The sequence below is a fragment of the Phyllobates terribilis genome, unplaced genomic scaffold (genome assembly GCF_046119375.1).
Source record: "Phyllobates terribilis strain yellow unplaced genomic scaffold, ASM4611937v1 Scaffold_139__1_contigs__length_4784569, whole genome shotgun sequence".
Lineage (NCBI taxonomy): Eukaryota > Metazoa > Chordata > Amphibia > Anura > Dendrobatidae > Phyllobates > Phyllobates terribilis.
The window spans coordinates 3,683,929-3,691,471 of NW_027362899.1; positions in this window are offsets into that span (position 1 = coordinate 3,683,929).

Consider the following 7,543-nt stretch of genomic DNA (forward strand, 5'->3'; position numbering starts at 1 on the left):
TGGGGCTGGGGGCTGACTACTAACTTCGGGGGCTGACTGATGTGTTTATGGACCTGTGATAGATATTCAACAGTCGTTGTGTGTCCTATGTGATGTATATGTGTCTCCTGTGATGTGTGTATCATAATATAGTATAATGTGGTCTTAATTATAATGTAGAGTTGTGTATATATAGTGTAGAGATGTTTATATAGTATGGTGCTGTGTACATAGTGTAGTATATAGTTTGGAATCCACACTATATACACTGGCACATCCCTACACTATAGAATATATCTAGTATATAAACAGCTCGACTCTATATTCTTTTGCACAGTATATAGTGTGGAGCTGGGTATATAATTGATTGTAGAATATATTGTGGAGCTGTGTATGATTTGTATACTTCCCCTGCCCTGTATACATGGTGTCATTCTCAGTATCTGCTCTTATTATGTTTGCGTGTGTGTATATATGTTACTGTAAAAGTCAGAACGCCGGGAAAACCTAGGATTTACCGGTCAATCTGGACATTTACCGAGGCCGTCGGTAAAAGCTCAAAATGAAAAGTAAAATTGGACTTTTACCTGTGAAGTCTTGGTAAATGTTAACATTTACCGTCGAGCGTGGTAAAAGTCAGAAATATCAGGTGTGAAGATGGAACATCTGACTTTAACCAAGCGCAGTCGGTAAATGTGCACATTAAAATGTAGCTGAGAAGGGTGTAATAAAAAGTGTAAGCCACCGCAGGAAAGGTGTCTGATTAGGCAGATACGCGAGGAAATGGAGGACACAGTGGGAAAGATGTCTGATTAGGCATATACGGCAAGGAAATGGAGGACACAGTGGGAAAGGTGTCTGATTAGGCAGATACGGCAAGGAAATGGAGGACACAGTGGGAAAGGTGTCTGATTAGGCAGATACGGCAAGGAAATGGAGGACACAGTGGGAAAGGTGTCTGATTAGGCAGATACGCGAGGAAATGGAGGACACAGTGGGAAAGGTGTCTGATTAGGCAGATACGGCGAGGAAATGGAGGACACAGTGGGAAAGATGTCTGATTAGGCAGATACGGCGAGGAAATGGAGGACACAGTGGGAAAGGTGTCTGATTAGGCAGATATGGCGAGGAAATGGAGGACACAGTGGGAAAGGTGTCTGATTAGGCAGATACGCGAGGAAATGGAGGACACAGTGGGAAAGGTGTCTGATTAGGCAGATACGCGAGGAAATGGAGGATACAGTGGGAAAGGTGTCTGATTAGGCAGATACGCGAGGAAATGGAGGACACAGTGGGAAAGGTGTCTGATTAGGCAGATACGGCGAGGAAATGGAGGACACAGTGGGAAAGATGTCTGATTAGGCAGATACGGCGAGGAAATGGAGGACACAGTGGGAAAGGTGTCTGATTAGGCAGATACGGCGAGGAAATGGAGGACACAGTGGGAAAGGTGTCTGATTAGGCAGATACGCGAGGAAATGGAGGACACAGTGGGAAAGGTGTCTGATTAGGCAGATACGCGAGGAAATGGAGGACACAGTGGGAAAGATGTCTGATTAGGCAGATACGGCAAGGAAATGGAGGACACAGTGGGAAAGATGTCTGATTAGGCAGATACGGCGAGGAAATGGAGGACACAGTGGGAAAGGTGTCTGATTAGGCAGATACGGCAAGGAAATGGAGGACACAGTGTTCAAAGTTTTTATAAATGTAATAAGAGTAAATGGGGAAAATATGGTAATAACAATGAACAAAATCTGCTACCCTGTAAGGTATCTGCTACCCTGTAACGTATGTATGTTCTATATATACAGATGTCAATCCTGACTATCCTATGATTATTGTTCCGATCATACAAAAAGTGCCCACTTCCCGCTAACATACAACCACTAACCCCACACTAAAATATGCAAAAGAGAACGTCCTATGAATCTTAGGGTATCAGTGTTCCGCAGCACCCTCTCACAAAAAGTTACAAGAAGTACACACGCTGCCGGTGTAGTAGTGTATAAATTGTCCTGTAATTAGCTTCCTGTAGAGCGCAGAGTCCAAAGTCTTTCCAAGGGCCCCTTGCAAGGTGGACGCTAACACCGCTCACACGATTTACCGTTGCCGCGCCAATGTGGTAGAACCAGAAGATATGCAGATAAGCTCTGAGCCGGAGTTGCTGGGTGCCATGAACGGTCTGTTCCACGCGAGCACCGTAGTCACTGATCAGGGGAATCGGAAGACAGCGCATTCCAAGAAAAGGCTGGAAGGAAACAGCGCAACAGCCCTGTCTGGGCTCAGTCTAGTCAGCACCAGTCCTCTCACTCTCCCTAAAATAGCTCCTGCCTCAAGTTCTAGTTTCCTGGGGTTCTCTTCTTAGATTGCTGCCCAATCACTGCCTGAAGAAAATCACTAACTCATCAATGGCAGTGTTAGACCAGTAGATGGTGCTGTTGTACAGTCTTTCACACAATGCTGAGTAACCCTATTACAAAAGAACATGGGATTCTTGCCAAGCAGTGTGGGTAAATGGGCGTACTTCCTGTTTGTGTCCTCATGCTGGACGACTGCCTGAGTGTTTTGCAAGCTGCACATACTGCTCAAAGCTGCATAGCCGACTGCCTGTCAAAGCTGCACAGGCACTAGCTGATTGTCAGATCATGAGTGAGGAAATGAAAGATCGTTTTTCGGAGCTCTTGAATGAAGTGGTGGAGAAAAAGCGAGATAATAATTTTTATCTCACGGGCGATAAATACGAGAATATATTGAAAGAAGTGAAGGAGGCTAAGGTGGCGGAACCTAAACAGAGTATTCACTACAGGCGTTTGAAGAGGTACGACATCATGACCGTCGGAAGTGATGAAAAGTTAATTACACCAATCTCGTGTGAAAAACACAACGTGTTGCATTACGTTCGGTGTGCAGAACTCTTTAGTGTCATTCATAATGCGCACATCAGTACCGGCCACGGAGCGCGGACCAGGATCCTAAAGGAGGTGAACCGTAAGTTCAAAAATGTCACAACGGAGTCAATAGTTATTTATCTGCGACTCTGCCAGCCATGCCAGAAAAAACAGAAGATTACCAAAAAAGGCCTTGTTGTGAAACCCATCCTACACAGTGAAATGAATTCTCATGCTCAAGTCGATCTCATTGACATGCAATCCAATTGTGATAATGATTTCAAGTTCATATTCGTCTATCAAGACCACGTCACTAAATTTGTTCTTCTACGTGCTTTATGCACTAAAAGAGCAGAAGAGGTTGCGTACCACCTCCTTGACATTTTTTCCACTTTTGGTGCCCCGTGTATTCTGCATTCTGATAATGGGAGGGAATTTTGTAACAAGGTCATTCAGAGTTTGTGCGCGATGTGGCCTGATATGAAAATAGTGCATGGTAACCCAAGACACAGCCAGTCCCAAGGCTCCGTGGAAAGAGCAAATCAAGACATTGAAAACATGTCATCAACGTGGATGGAAACAAATAAGACACCCAAGTGGTCTGAGGGCCTTCGCTTTGTACAAGCAATGAAAAATAGAGCATACCATGAGGGAATAAAATGCTCGCACTATGAAGCTATGTTCGGAGTACCAATGCAGATGGGTCTAGCTACCTTCAAAATTCCTAGTGATGGGATCAGAAATCTCTCTTCAGAAGAAGATCTTGAAAAAATGTTTGTTGGTTTGCAAGAGGAACCTAGTGATCCGACATCACCAACAGAAGCCGAAGGGTCAGATGAATCTAACTTTCATCACACGTCAGCACCGACAGCAGCAGAAGCTTCGGATGAATCCAACTGTCATCAGCTGTTCACAACGGAAGGAGAAGCTTTGGACTTATCCAACTGTCCGCACACCTTAACAGCATATGAAATGCCACCAATTTTGCCATCCAAGAATAATGAAGACCTAAAAGAAAAAAGTGTAGAGTCAAAGGCTTCTAAGAAAGATGGAGAACTTCATGATGATCAGCAACCTGATGTTTTGATTTCGCATACAATCAATAGAAGAATTGGTGCGGTCAGAAGAGTTCGAAAAGCTGCAAGAGAAGGACTTGAAACACAGGCCAAGAAAATGTTGAAATGTTCCAGTCAAAAATTACCCAAACCTAACATTGGACAGAACATCAGAATCAGAATTCCAGACGTCGACCATTCAAAAATGGACCCTAAGTCGATCATTGCGATTATTATAAAACAAGAAGATGACTTCTACCAAGTGGGGACTACCGCTGGGATCAGAAATGCAGTAGGAACTCCCCGCCCACTAGGGTCATCCCGCCCTCTGGCCAGACCCCCCTTCTCCGCCTCTTAAAGATCACTACTTACCGGAGGCTACCAGAGGCTTCCCAGGTCTCGTCGGCCGGCCGCATCCTCCTTCTTCCGGGTCACATGACTGCATACGTCACCACGAAAGTGACAGGTGCATAAGTCATGTGACACGAGTTGTGTCACATGACTTACGCATGCGTCACTTGCGTGGTGACTAGTGTTGAGAGATACCTTCCGATATCAGGAAATATCGTATCGGATTGGATCGGACCGATACCCAAAAAGTATCGGATATCGCCGATTCCGATACCGGAAACCAATGCAAGTCAATGGGACACAAATATCGGAATGAAAATAAACCCTTTCTTTCCTTGTAGGTTAATTCTACATGAAGTAAAACAACTAAGAATAATGTAGAATGTATTACGCGAAAAGCCGGCAATTCATCAGCGGCATACATCGGTACCCGACAATTTAGAACAGAAAGAATAAAGAATCACACATAGATTAGATAGATAGAAACATGTCAGTCACATATATAAGAAGTACAGTGACAGTGTTGCTTACTGTACTTGTCATTTAGTGTAAAGGATTTATTAAAAAAAATAATAGTGTTTTCATGCACCGTCTCTTTAAAAAAGCCGGCCGGCAATTCAGCAGCGGTACCCGACAATTTAGAATAGAAGGAATAGAGCTTCACACATAGATTAGATAGATAGAAATATGTCAGTCACGTATATAATAAGTACAGTGATAGTGTTGATTACTGTACTTGTCATTTAGTGTTAAAATAAAGGATTTATTTTAAAAAAATTGGCGTGGGGTTCCCCGTAATTTTAGGCTCTAGCGGAGGTTAAGCAGACGGCTGGGGCAGATGTTTGAAGCCTGGGAAGGGGGTAATACCCACGGAGCTTCCCAGGCTACTAATATCAGCCCCCAGCTGAATACCTAGCCTTTACTAGCTATCAAAATGGGGGACCCCCCCAAAAAATGACGTGGGGTCCCCCCTACTTTAATAGCTCGCAAAGGCTAGGCAGACAGCTGGGGGCTGATATTAATAGCCCAGGAAGGGTGCCATGAATATTGGTCCCCTCCCAGGCTAGAAACACCAGCCGTCAGCCGCCCCAGAAATGGACCATCCATAGGATGCGCCAATTCTGGCACTTAGCCTCGCTCTTCCCACTGCCCTGTAGCGGTGGCAGTGGGGTAATAGAGCTGGGGTTGATGTCAGCTTATAATGCCAGCTGACATCAAGCCCAGGTTAGTAATGGAGAGGCGTCTATAAGACACCCCCATTACTAACCCCATAGTCAAAGTTAAAAAAAAACACAAACACCCAGAATAAAGTCCTTTATTTCAATTAAAGACACAATTCTTTATTGTTCTAAATTAAACCATACTTACCATCACGCCCATTCCAGCTGAAGCCAACGATCTCCTGCAATAAAAGAAAAATAATAAAGCAACATCATCCTTACCTTTCCATGGTTCCTACGACAGCTTCAGCTCTGCTACATCGAGATGACAGGCTGGACCACAGCAGAAAGCTGCCATCCAGCTTGCCATGCCGCACGCACTGAGAAGCGCAGGCTTGCTTGCGCTCCTCAGTGTCTCTCTGTGACGGCATCCAGATGAGCCGAGTTCATGTCTAATGAACTCGGCTCACCTCATGCACGTCATTGACAGCGTGGGAGAATTCTCACGCTGAAGCGCTGAGTGCAGGAGAATTTTCCCATGCTGTCAGTGACTTGCACGAGGTCAGCTGAGTTCATTGGACATGACCTCACCTCATGCACGTCACTGACAGCGTGGGAGAATTCTCACGCTGAAGCGCTCAGTGCAGGAGAATTTTCCCACGCTGTCAGTGACGTGCATGAGGTGAGCCGAGTTCATTGGACATGACCTCGGCTCATCTGGATGCCGTCACAGCGAGACACTGAGGAGCGCAAGCAAGCCTGCGCTTCTCAGTGTCTGTGGGATGACAGGCTGGATGGCAGCGTTCTGCTGCGGTCCAGCCTGTCATCTCGATGTAGCAGAGCTGAAGCTGTCGTGGGAACCATGGAAAGGTAAGGATGAGGTTGCTTTATTATTTTTCTTTTATTGCAGGAGATCGTTGGCTTCAGCTGGAATGGGCGTGATGGTAAGTATGGTTTAATTTAGAACAATAAAGAATTGTGTGTTTATTTCAATTAAAGGATTTTTTTCTGGGTGTTGTGTTTTTTTTAAATACTTTACTAGAAATTCATGGTGGTCATGTCTAATATTGGCGTGACCCCATGAATTTCGGGCTTAGGGCCAGCTGATAATGCCAAGCTGGCCCTAACCCCTTTATTACCCAGTGAGACACCGCACCAGGGCCCTGGATGAGTTGGGTAGAGCGCCAGAAGATGGCGCTTCTATGAACGCGCCATTTTCCGGGGTGGCTGCGGACTGCAATTTGCAGCGGGGGTGGCCCAGAAAGCTTGGGCCTCCCTGCGCTGCGGATTCCAGCCCCCAGCTGCCTAGTTGTACCTGGCTGGACACAAATATAGTGCGAAGCCCCACGTCAATTTTTTTAAAATTATTTCATGAAATAATTTTAAAAAAAGGGCCTCCCTATATTGTTGTGTCCGGCCAGGTACAATTAGGCAGCTGGGAGTTGGGGGCAGCCCGTTCCTGGATGCTGTACCTGGCTGGCATACAAAAATATGGCAAAGCCCACGTCAAAATTTTTGGGAAAAATTAATTAAAAAATAAATAATAATTTAGGGACTGCATCTTTATTAACCCCTCAAGTGTTATTTAGTGTTAAAATAAAGGATTTATTAAAAATAAAATTGGCGTGGGATCCCCCATAATTTTAGTCTCTAGTGGAGGTTAAGCAGACGGCTGGGGCAGATGTTTGAAGCCTGGGAAGGGGGTAATACCCACGGAGCTTCCCAGGCTACTAATATCAGCCCCCAGCTGAATACCTAGCCTTTACTAGCTATTAAAATGGGAGACCCCCCCCAAAAAAAATGACGTGGAGTCCCCGCTATTTTAATAGCTAGCAAAGGCTAGGCAGACAGCTGGGGGCTGATATTAATAGCCCAGGAAGGGTACCATTAATATTGGCCCCCTCAAAGGCTAGAAACACCAGCCGTCAGCTGCCCCAGAAATGGCGCATCCATAGGATGCGCCAATTCTGGCACTTAGCCTCGCTCTTCCACGCTGCCCTGGTGCGGTGGCAGGGGGTAATAGGGCTGGGGTTGACGTCAGCGCCAGCTGCCATGAAGCCCAGGTTAGTAATGATGGGCGTCTATAAGACACCCCCATTACTAACCT